Source organism: Vanacampus margaritifer, chromosome 2, assembly GCF_051991255.1.
Source record: "Vanacampus margaritifer isolate UIUO_Vmar chromosome 2, RoL_Vmar_1.0, whole genome shotgun sequence".
NCBI classification, from domain to species: Eukaryota; Metazoa; Chordata; class Actinopteri; order Syngnathiformes; family Syngnathidae; genus Vanacampus; species Vanacampus margaritifer.
The window spans coordinates 37460376-37472477 of NC_135433.1; positions in this window are offsets into that span (position 1 = coordinate 37460376).

Genomic DNA, 12102 nt, shown 5'->3' on the forward strand with positions numbered 1-12102 from the left:
TTTGAGGGCTTGAGCGCCCTCCAAAGACAGGTAAGTGTTACTACAGGATTATTTATTTATCTTTTGGCCAAACTTAATTTTATTGCACAAACAAACAACACACAATACAAATAATAATGTACACGGCATTTACAGGATACATTCTTTCCATCTAAAACAAAGATTTGAACAAATTCATCCATTAATTTCTTCACTTAAAACAAAGATTTATAATGAACAAAAACATCTATCTATGTTTTAGAGCGCTTGTTATCATTGGACCCTATTCTAGATGGGCAATAGGCTGACCGCCGGTCAATCACTGTCACATAATCACACAGTCATTTTCATGTTCAGGTACTGCAAAGCAATTGACAATAATATAAAAAATCAATTTGAGCAATTTTTGTGTTGCCGCCTTGGTTTTATGGGTAAAGGCCTCCGATGCAGAAACAGCCATGTTTAAAGAGACAGTGTGTATTTACCTCCGTCTCGTGGTGAACTAATAATTCATAAAAAAAAAATCTTAATTTCAATAATATGCCCAAAAAATTGTTCTATCACATCAAAGTACATTTTTTAAATATATTAATAAAATATACAAGACTTACAATTATCTATCTATCTATCTATATATATATGTAAGTCTTGTAATTGCTAATAATATTCCATAGCTCACCTTTAGGCTGACTTATTTCACCACCATCTTTCTGCTATGGATACCCAAAGCAGAAGAACTTTGCGAATGTAGTAATTTGTCAGTATATCTTTTTTCTAATATTCTATATTTGACATTTTGTCAATATTTTAGTACTTTTTGGTGTCACATTTTTATTATGTGTAGTGTATTTGGAATTGTTGCTGCTTACTTTTTGTTGCACTCCAAACCTGGATGATCGTGTTGTAGCCAGCCACCTTTATGAAGGTTGTCACAAAAGTTGTCACTCTTGTTCCTGCTGGACTGAGCCAGTCTTCCAAAAATGACACACTGGATCCAGTTCAGTAGACACAGGAGTACATATCCTAAAGCATTGTAAATTATCCCTGGACAAGCTAAGGGGCTGACAGCATTCCTTTTTTATGGCACAGATGCACTATCTTCAGTGTCAGATGCTGAACTTAGCCACTGTGAACACTTTAGTATCCATGCTCACTCGCGAGCTAAATTCTGCGTCTTCACAAAAGTCGAAGTGGACAGTTTTTTGGTGTATTATGAATATTTGCAGGAAAAGACTCCAAGTGAAATCGGAACTGAGAGGAGGGGGAAAAGCATTATTTTATGAAATATGCAGGTAAAAAAAGAGAATTGAATTAACACTTACATACATGTTCAGTCCACATGGAATTCCACGAGAGAGGTTGCATTTTATGGATAAAGATACTGGCTTTACTCAGCTCGGGGACTAGCACCCAATGCGAATAGCCAAAATTAACAAATCAAATTATTTATAAATATTAGTATCCTAAAACTTTGTACTCAAAACACTTAAATATATCATTTATATGAGTTATTATAACACTTCCCTTTGAAAAATAAATGGCTTACAGATTTGATTTGGGAAAAATACACCTTAAGTGCAAGAATGCTGTAAATGTGGTCACTTTGCAAGCTGTAAAAATACAAATTACAGTAGCCTACAACTTTCCTTGCCTGCTTTGTTGGACCTCTACCAGAATCATGCTGATATTTGTCATCAAGCCAGCACGCCATCAAGTGACTGTCGCTATAACTACTCCCACAATAATCTAACACCTTCGGTGGCATCTTGGGGTGTTTCAGAAATTACCGCAAAATAGAAACCAAGGGTTCAGTTTATTCACCCTAACTTATCTTTTTTTGTGTTTTACACTTGTAAGGAATTAATACTCCAACAGTATGAACCTTACCCTTGCAGTCAGACGCTTTTTAAAGGTAGAAATAAAGTGGGCATCCATCACTACAGAGTTATAAGAAAAATACTTAATTTCCTACCTACTTAAATGCATTGTAACAGGTGTAATGGCAGAATATGAATTTGTAATGGTGCCTTGGGATAGAGAGGTTTACAGTAATTTGTTATGTGATCTGTGATTTGTTGTGATTGTATTGCTGTTGATGTTTTATGCTATGTTTATTTTATGTTGTGTTTCTGTAAAGCGTTTTGTGACAGCCAAGGCTGTTTAAAAGCGCTATATATAAATAAAGATGAGTTGACTTGATCAGGCTCGTAACACTCATTTCTTAAATCATCGTTAGTTGGAAATGCAATTAATTCATTTCAGCCCTTCCCAAAAACACCTTAAATTCGTTTATAACATGATTTTTTTTAAAGGAAAATTGTAGGGGAGACCGGAGCTAGTTTTATCACAAGTTGTCACATTGCAATTTTCTTCTCCACCAGAGGGCGCAATGAAAAAGTGGAATACTATTTTTTTTTCGTATAAATGATCAGGGGTTGTGTACTGTCTGCAACTCGGTTTACAAATGCCAGAATTGCCCTTCAGATGATGAGTCTTAAAATGAGGAAATTAGTTTTGTGTCATTGTTTAAAAATTGATTTTCCAGTTGTTGCTGGAACTACTGTATACTCACTCAAGACTGGTTCAAGTTTGAAATGCTTTATTTTTTTTCAAATTCAATTTTATCTCAACTTTCTAGTTTAAGGGGAGCAAAACAGGCATTTGAGGCTGAGAGCTATAACCTACATGCCAGCAAATTCTAAGGACTTTAATCTATTCCATAAAAATGTATGTTAAAGTTTGCTCAGTGACAATGGTAAATTTTCAAGATCAATGACAATTTCTCTGGCTGTAGAAACAAACAATTTAAAAAAAAAGTGAAAATTTGATAATTTTGTCCCTTTAATCCAGTGTGACATCTTACCCCACATAGTGTGACCACTTACCCTTTTGTGGGGCAACATGTCACATGTTCACTCCATCTATTTGATGGCGTATAACTCTGCATTGACACAAAGTATTAAAATGACATGAATACAAAAATATACCTAAGACTTTGGTCTTTCATCTGGTATACATTTTGTTTATATGTGATGTATTGATTCCCAAAAATATATAAAAATATAAAATGTCATACAACTAGTCTTAGTCTCCTCTACTCACCATTTAGTGATGTATATGATACCGTATAACACACAGTAATAACATTTGTGCTCCACAATATACAACTGTACCAAATAAATATAATGTATTTCCTTGTTCCTTTCGTAACATAATGCACAACCTTATACAGTACTGGAATAATGACGATCTTTTTGCAATGTATGAATGAAAACACTTGGGTACACAGATTAATTGGAACTTCTGCCATCCAGTGAAAAGGCATTTAATTTTAATTCACTAGAATACAATAGATAAATTAGCAAAATATGCTATTTGTAGTAAACAATTATGACTGTATAGGCACTTCATACTTACAATTAAGTGAGTTACTGTACTTACATGCTACTCCCAACACTGATGTATAGAAATACATTCAATATTTTTGTGAGAGAAACTAAAAGCTTGATCAACGGTATCCATGCAAAGTTACCTGAGACCGGCCGCCATTATGTCACTCGTCGCCTGGATGCTCCAGGGGCAGAAAAGAGGCAGCTATGGCCTTTGTCATCATTCTCGGTTGCGGAGTAGACGTGTCATCACTGAGGCGGGTAACAATAACTGCAAAGCGCTTTCCTTTATGCAAGGCTGGTTAAACCTCAAGATGGAGGACAAATAATCGAATATATATATATATATATATATATATATATATATAGGGAAAAACAATTCAAGATTCAGTCTTTTATCCATTTTGTGGACCACTTGTCTTGTAATCAAGAGTTTAACAGGAGTGCAGCGGAATATCCAGTCCAAAATATTCACAGTTCATTATTCATAAAATTAACCTATTTGTGTATTTTTTGGTGGGGGTGGCCATACTCCGTCATTTGCTGGAAAAGGCCTTTTTGGCATCTTGGTTTCACTATACTTTGTTGAAGTGAGTTGAGGAGCTTCCTTTAGACAAAAGGAGTGAGGAGGATAGGGGGAATATTTTAAAAAACAAACCAAAAGTCACTCAAGGGTTGATAAACAAACCCACAACATCAGGTTGGGACACAGCCAATATACTCTCTGTGCCATGCAGGTCCTACTGTGTGTTAGTATATCATTGGTGTCAGCTGGAATCTTCGTAACTCCAAGAGACCAAAAATTATGTTTTGTCTCCTTTTGGATATAAGCAAACAGTGGGCGTGGAATAGCTCAGGTGGTGGAGTGGCAGTCTCCAAAGCTGAAGGTCGCGAGTTTGTTCCTCATCACTTGTCAAAAAAAATTTTGTAGTAGTCAAAATCTCTCCTTACAAAATGTTCTTAAAATTTCAGAGTCAAAAATATTTACTAGTTTTTTTTATGGGATAGGCAAATTCTCTCGTACAAACTAAAAATACTTTGAGTAAAATTCAGTCTGAATATTTTACTCTATTCCAAGAGTAAACTTTATTCTGTTTAGCACTAGATCTCCCAGAGCAGTCATGTTGACGGTTCTCAAAATTGTTTGCGCCGCTGGGCGTCCTTAGCAACTACCATTCAGCGCGGAGGCATTTGACTTTGGATACAAGCTAGATCACCATGTTGAAAAAAATAAATAAATAAATAAAAAATAGACTAGCGAGGAGACTTTACACAGCTACATTGTGAGAAGCTGACAGAGAGTCTGACGAATTACGATGAGTGGTTGCTGTTCGCTCGGCAGTTTCAGACAGCAAGTCCAAACAAGACCAGCCCACCTCCACTAAAAGGAGCCGTGTACCGCTCCACTGGAAGTCGCGACGCAGCTCAAGGTAGAGTAAAAGCTTATAGTAAAAAGTAGGCTCCGAGATGTGATGGAGTCATGACGTTTTTGGTAGTACAAGCATGATAATCAAAATTAATACACCCGTTTTCTACAGAAAAGCAAGAGAGGGGCTTAATTAGTTACTCAAAACAGCGAGTAATAACCATATTAGGCGATTACGTGAGTGTGAGAGCGTAAGCTGTCAAAATGACTGCTCTGGGAGATCTAGTTGTTTTAGAATTCTACTAGTGCTAGTGTTAGAGGGGAACCAAATAAAGTAAATAGAGTAAAATTTACTCTACAGATTTTACTGTGTATCTTTGTTCATCTATCAATGGCACTATAATGAAAATGCTTTTCCAGTCAAATAGGAAAAAGTCCATAATTTGATGTTTCAAATTTTGTTAATTTGATACAGGATTGATACAAGCTCATAATTATTTCAGTATACTATACTGTACTGCATATATTTTTTCTGACAATTTTGTTTGATGGAGTCCTGTGAGATTTTCCTAATGTAATAAATATGTGCCTTAGCTAAAAAAAAATTAAAAAAAAGTTGGGAAACATCGATATAAATAATCACTCACTCTGGCATTCACACTTATGGACAATTTGAAGTCTTCAATGAACCTAGCATGGGTGTTGTTGAGATATGGGAGGAAGCTGGAGTATCCACGCAAGCGTGGGCAGAACATAAAAAGTTCATACTGGAAGCATGGAGCTGTGATTCGTTCCCTATACCTCAGAACTGTGAGGCAGGAATATTACCCATAGCGAATAACACTAACGTGAAAATGACAGAGAGGAAAGCATGCTATCAAACTGTCCCAGTTCCCTTTCCATTAAGTGTCCATCAGTCACCTATAAAGTGAGTAATTACCGTGATGTGTTTAGCATGCTTACCAGCGCCTTCGGAGACGAGGCCTTCGAGCTTTTCTACTGCAGTTCGTTTTTTTTACAGCCTTGTGCTCGTCCAGATGCACCGTGTAACAGTGAGTCGGGAGGAGAGCTTGTGTGAATAAAAGAGGGAGGAGTGGTAAGGGGAGGAGAAACAGGTCCACGGTGGGAGGGAATGAGAGAGAATGATGGGGCAGGTGTTGAATGGACTGTCAGGTAGACTCTGGACTGGTCGTCAGCCGTCAAATATAGAAAAACAAGCATTCAAAGTCACTTTCACTGCGGAACTGTGAGGCAGATGTGCTAACCAGTAGGGCATCATGCTACTAGGTTTACTTATTCAGTTAAATCATTTAATACATTTAAGAAATGGGGTCAAATGTGGTATACATTTAGCATACAGTATTTTTAATATAATGTGTTTTTAATACTAATTTAAAAAAGATTTGGTTCCAATTTAAAACGAAAGAATTATATTTGGAAAATGTCTTATTTTTAGATTAATTTTCATTTGTGTAATTATATTGCATTAGATTATACTATATATTATATATGTTGTAATTGTACAATAAGTACACTGAATAATAAAGGTTTCAGCTTAAAAACCTCTCCCTAAAATTTCTCAGCTTGAATGATATTGAGAATTGAAAATAGGCTAATAATAATAATAATAATAATTTTAATAATAATAATACATTTGACATTGTATGCCCGACATTTGAGTTCAAGTTTGAGCTATAAGTCATTCTTGCCTTATGTTTGCATATGTCTTGTCTCTCAGGAGGTCATTGTTTTTATTTTGGACTATGCAGCAGCTTGAGAGTGTGAAACCAGATCCAGTCTGGAATGACGGGCCGTGCATGGCGCGGATTCCTAGGCTAATGGGTTAGCTGATCCCCCCAGAGACTTGAGCAGTCCATTAATGTAGCTCTGGGTAGTAAACTTTCAAGGTAAACTGCTGCGCATGGCCTTTACACACTGGTTATGTTGGTTAAAAGCCCTGATGTATTATTGCAGTTAAAGTTATTTTTCTTGAATATTATTATTAGATTTGATGACCCTTGTTCCACTGAGAAGGTAATAGTATGACTATAAGTTTGAAAATGAGGAACTTGTCCTCTGCTTCCTGTGTATAAACTTCAGGATGTTGGCAGTTAACAGAAGCCTGTTTTTGCATTGAGGTCCCACAAAAAAAGAGTTAACAGAAGACACAAACGTATTACTGGCCTTTGTGTTTTTACACAGAACCCAGCGTTGACCCAATAGTGCCACAGCTGTATGTACTTTCATACAGGGACACAGCACCAGAGACACAACAGAAGTCCAGGCTGTTGTCTGTGTTTATCCTTTTTACGCATAACCCAGCGATATTAACAAACAAGTATAATGTATTCAGACATAAATCTCAGAATTCATTTAATTGGTTCTTTAACTGGCTTTGCCTTTTACACAGAACTGCGCAAAGCATGGATATTGTCGTAACTGTGTGCGCTTTTCAAACAGTAACACTTGATCAAAACTCCAAGTGGTTTTTGTGCCCTGCCTTTACGGTATTCCTTCACACAACCTGCATACCCACTTCTGTTACGGGAGTAAAGGAGTAAAATGTCAGATATTACAGCCATTATAAAAAGGGCACCATTTTGGAGGGAGAGTGAAGTGAATTGCTTGACATTCTTCACATTCTCAACTTGGAGTAATGTAATACAGAAGGAGGATGGGCAGGCAGCAAAATTTTGGTTGCTCTGCAACGATGATTAAGTCTGGGCAGTAGAGGGCACTGTTGCATTTATTAAAAAAAGCCCCCCTGATGTGACAAAGCAGCTCAAAATCAACTGTATTTTTCAGAGTGGCAATCACAATCATCCAAAATTTAGTGCCTCCACACCCTAAAGCCTCCACGGTATCATTAGTGGGTAACCAGTTGCATGCACAACAGTAAAAACAACATCAGTGAGCATAGCATGGATGAACTTTGAACCTCACAGGAGCTAGTGGGAGTCAGGGACACATTCCAAGCTGTCACGTCTGCTGTCTTGGTTCCTGCTGCGACCACCCCAAAACTTTGATGCTCGCTGAGCTGAGGTCTTGCGTGTCTCAATTCTCAAATGTTTTTTTTTTCAATATTTTTCTCAAACATTCTGATTTGTACAACTTCAGTAGAATTAGAGTTTAGCAGCTTTGTTTTACTTTTTATGCCACATTTAAGACAGATTTGATCATTTACACAAAATCACTTAGTATCAAAGGATTGAAGACCTGCCTTTTAGTTTCCTTTTATACAGAGCCCAGCGAAGACAAAACATTGCTGCAACTGTGCGCACTTTCACACAAAGACTCAATAACCAATCATTTGTGTACAACTCACAAATGTAGAGATTTTTTGACAGTGATATGCAGATATGCATGTATTGACACATTTTATGAGTTTTTATTATTTTAACATTTTGAATATGCAACACCCACAGAAATTCAGGATATTGGGCTTATTAACTCCGTCACGCCCAGCCATTTTCACTGAAGCAACCCCCTTCGCTCCCAGCTGTTTTACTGGATTTTCACTGATTTGCAAAGCCCACAGAATATTGTGTTCTATTACTATGAAAACATGGAACCTACCAAAAGAAAGATTAGAGTCTCTTCTTTCATCAGGAAAAAAAAGTGGAGCCTATTTGTATCTGTTTACGTTTTGCAGCATTTAGCATTAGAATATAGCTATGTTTCTTTATTATTCACAAACCTGTTGAAAACAATGAGGAAAGGAGGTTGATCTCTTATACTCTGCTGTCACCTGCTGGCCGTTTTTTGTAAAGTACCATTGCTTTAAGCAACCTCTTCAGGTCAGAAGCTGCATCAAAGTCTTCTGTATTCTCTAGCATAAAAAAAAAAGAAAAAAAAGAACATACGTTTTTAGGACCATTGCAATATTTAAGATAGAACGTGTTTATAAATTTTTGGGATCAAATGAGATAACAGTTAACAGAAGACCGATAATTTTACTTTAAACGGAATCCACAAAAGCCACGACTGTGTGCACTTTTACACAGCAACTCAGCATAACATCCATGACAGCAGACTGGTAATTTATCAACCATAGGCTTTAAAGTACGTAGAACCCAGCAAAAACAGAATATTGCCACACCTCTGTGCACTTTCACACCGAGACCCTGTATCAGAACTGTAACTGAAAAACTGGCAATTACCACCCTTCGCCTTTCACACATAACCTAGAAAAGTAATATGTGCTACGGGAGCATGGCACTTCACAGATTCCACTGTGTTTTCAGTGCCGCCTATGTATTGTACTGAATGGTCTATGATTTGACCGGCGTGTGAAATAGGGTTGCCACCTTAGATATGTGAAAAAAAGGGACACCTGACCAAGACCGGGCACTTAACAGTCAAGCTTGAAATTATTCATACCCTCGGCAAATTTTGAATATATGGACATTATAGCATGACAAAACCCCAAAACACACAGCAAAAATAGTTCAGAAATGGCTCGCGGACGAAAATATTAATGTTTTGCAGTGGCCCAGACAGTCCAGACTTGAATTCAGTTGAAAATCTGTGGAGGGAACTAAAGATCAGCGTGATGACAAGAAGAGCTCATTGCTAAAGATGAATGGGCAAAAATATCAGCCGAGTCATGTAAAAAGCTGATCAGCAAATATCGGATGCGTTTTATTTGCTGTAATAGCCAATAAAGACTTTTGTATTGATTTTTGTGGAGAAAGGTACAAATAATTTTGGACCTGCCACTTTTTGTTCAAATGTATATAAAAGTTGAGATTTTTTTCCCCACAGAGACAGAGAGAGAGACTGTAATGCAATGTATGTCTGAACTTAGTGTAAAGTTTATTATTCAGCAAGTCACACACACTGTAAACTACAAACATGGCACGTACGGTTCTATAAAAAGCCACCAAGTGTCGATACACAGTAAATAGGCTACCTTCTTGTTTTTTTTGTTCAAATTGATGTAGAAATGTCTGAAAATCCCGCTGTTCCTCTCTACACTTTTTCGTCGTGACTCACCGACTTCCCTTGCTACCGTGAGAGGAGGACTGAATTTAACGTAATGACAGTACTTTTTCTGTAAAGCACAAGGGCTTAGCTTTCAGACACCATTGGAATTCTTCAGATAGCACAAATGGTACCGGAGTTATGGTAATCCAAAGTGCACCTATGGAAATGGCACGCTCGGTAAAAAGCGTTCCACAGTAGCGCAACATTTTTAGACTACAGAATTAAGGAAATCAAATTAACTAAAAAAAACGGGACACATTGTGTCCTGGGAGAGATTTTATTTTATTTTTTACCAGTACAGCTGGTAAAAAAAGAGAACAATTCTGGGAAAAACTGTACGGGTGGCAACTCTAGTGTGAAAGCAACACTGGCACATTCCAGATTGCTGTCACGTCAGCGTCAACAATAATTTAGAGACGATGCAGCACTCGCAGACACGCCGGCACTAAATAAAAAGACCGTCACTTAGAAAAATAAGCGGCCCTGTCTGCTCTGAGCCAAGATGGGACATGGTGCCATGCCAATTCTGCATTTTAAAAAGCAAAGTTCTTCTTCAGAGCTCAGCTCTTCCTCCCAAGTGGTTCAGCCAAGGTCTCCCGGCGGTTGGCCAGCTCCCTTTTAGCGGTTGTTTGCACAAGTACATGGATGACTATACAAGCTTTTTTCCAAATGAGGTCGTACATTATCTTAAGTGTAATCTCCATTGTTGGTCATTTACGGCAACACAGCAGATCATCCACAGTGGAACACAGCCCGTGATGTTGGTTGACTTACAAATTGTTTTTACTTTGAGTTAATTTTTGCTGTCACCATAAAATAAAAAAAAAGGTAAATAACATTTGCACTTTCCTAACTGTAGTACAAGTACAAAGATATGAACAGTTTTAGTGGTGTTTTGTGTCTGTCTGTCAAAAAAGAGTCAAAGAAAAAGCAAAACACACTTGTGCAGGAATAGGGAGCCACTGTCCTGCCTCTTTTCCATGTCTCTCACCTCAAACACAGCTGACTTAACCGATCAGCTAATCAGCAAGCTCTGTAGAAGCCTGATAACGATCTTGTTCATCAATCAGATGTGTTGATGGAGGGAGACATGGAAAACAGGCAGGACAGCGGCTCTCGAGGACCAGGGTTCCCTACACTGCACTTGTGGAATAAATATTTGGATCAAGGCCATGCTCACAGAGTATTTGTCAAGCGTCCTATATTATTTGTTGCATTCAATTAGTTGTCCCCCTAAAATTACTTATTTAAAATTAAGTGTTTATTTTTTTTTCTTTTATGTATTTAATTAAGTATTTGGAGGATGCCAGTCCGACCTGGCACACCCAAACGTATTGTGAGGACTTGCCTGAGAATGTCTGGTAGAATCCCCCGTCAGAAAGAGTTTCAACACCCACCTCCGGCAGAACTTCGCCCATGTCCCCAGGGAGGCAGGGGACATTTTAGTCTGAGTGGACCATGTTCTGTGCCTCCATTGCTGATGCGGCTGATCAGAGCTTTGGCTGAAAGGTGGTCTGGGGCTGTCATGGCGGCAATCCCCGAACCTGCTAGTGGACACTGGCGGTAAGGGATGCCGTCAAGCTTAAGAAGGAGTCCTATCGGGCCTTTTTGTAGGACTCTAGAGGCAGCTGACAAATACCGGTTGGCCAAACAGAACGCAACTTGGGAATGGGAGGAGTTTGGTGACGCCATGGAAAACGACTTCCAGGCAACTTTGAGGAAATTCTGGTCCACCTTCCGGCGCCTTAGGAGAGGAAAGAAGTGCACCATTAACACTGTGTATAGTGGAGATGGGGCACTGCTGACATCGACTCGGGAGATTGTGAGTTGGTGGGGAGAATACTTCAAACATCTCCTCAATTCCACCGACACGCCTTCCTTTGAGATAGCAGAGTCGAGGTATTCTGAGGTGGCCTCTCATATATCTAGGGTTGAAGTCACTAAGGTGTTTAAAAAGCTCATTAGTGGCAAAGCCCCGGGACTGGATTAAATCTGCCCGGAGTTCCTTAAGGCTCTGGATGTTGTGGGGCTGTCGTGGTTGAAGCACCTCTACAACATCGCGTGGGCATTGGGGACAGTGCCTCTGGATTGGCAGACTTGGGTGGTGGTCCCTCTTTTTAGGAAGGGGGATCAAAGTGTGAGTTCCAATTACAGACAGATCACACTCCTCAGCTTTCATGGTGCTGGAGAGGAGGGTTTGTCTGGAAGTAGAATCTTGGATTTAGGAGGAGCAGTGTGGTTTTCTCGGCCGTGGAACAGTGGACCAGCTCTACACTCTCGGCAGGGTCTTCGAGGGTGCATGGGAGTTTGCCCAACCAGTCTACATTGGTTTTGTGGACTTGGAGAAGGTGTTCGACCGTGTTCCTTGGGGAGTTCTGTCGG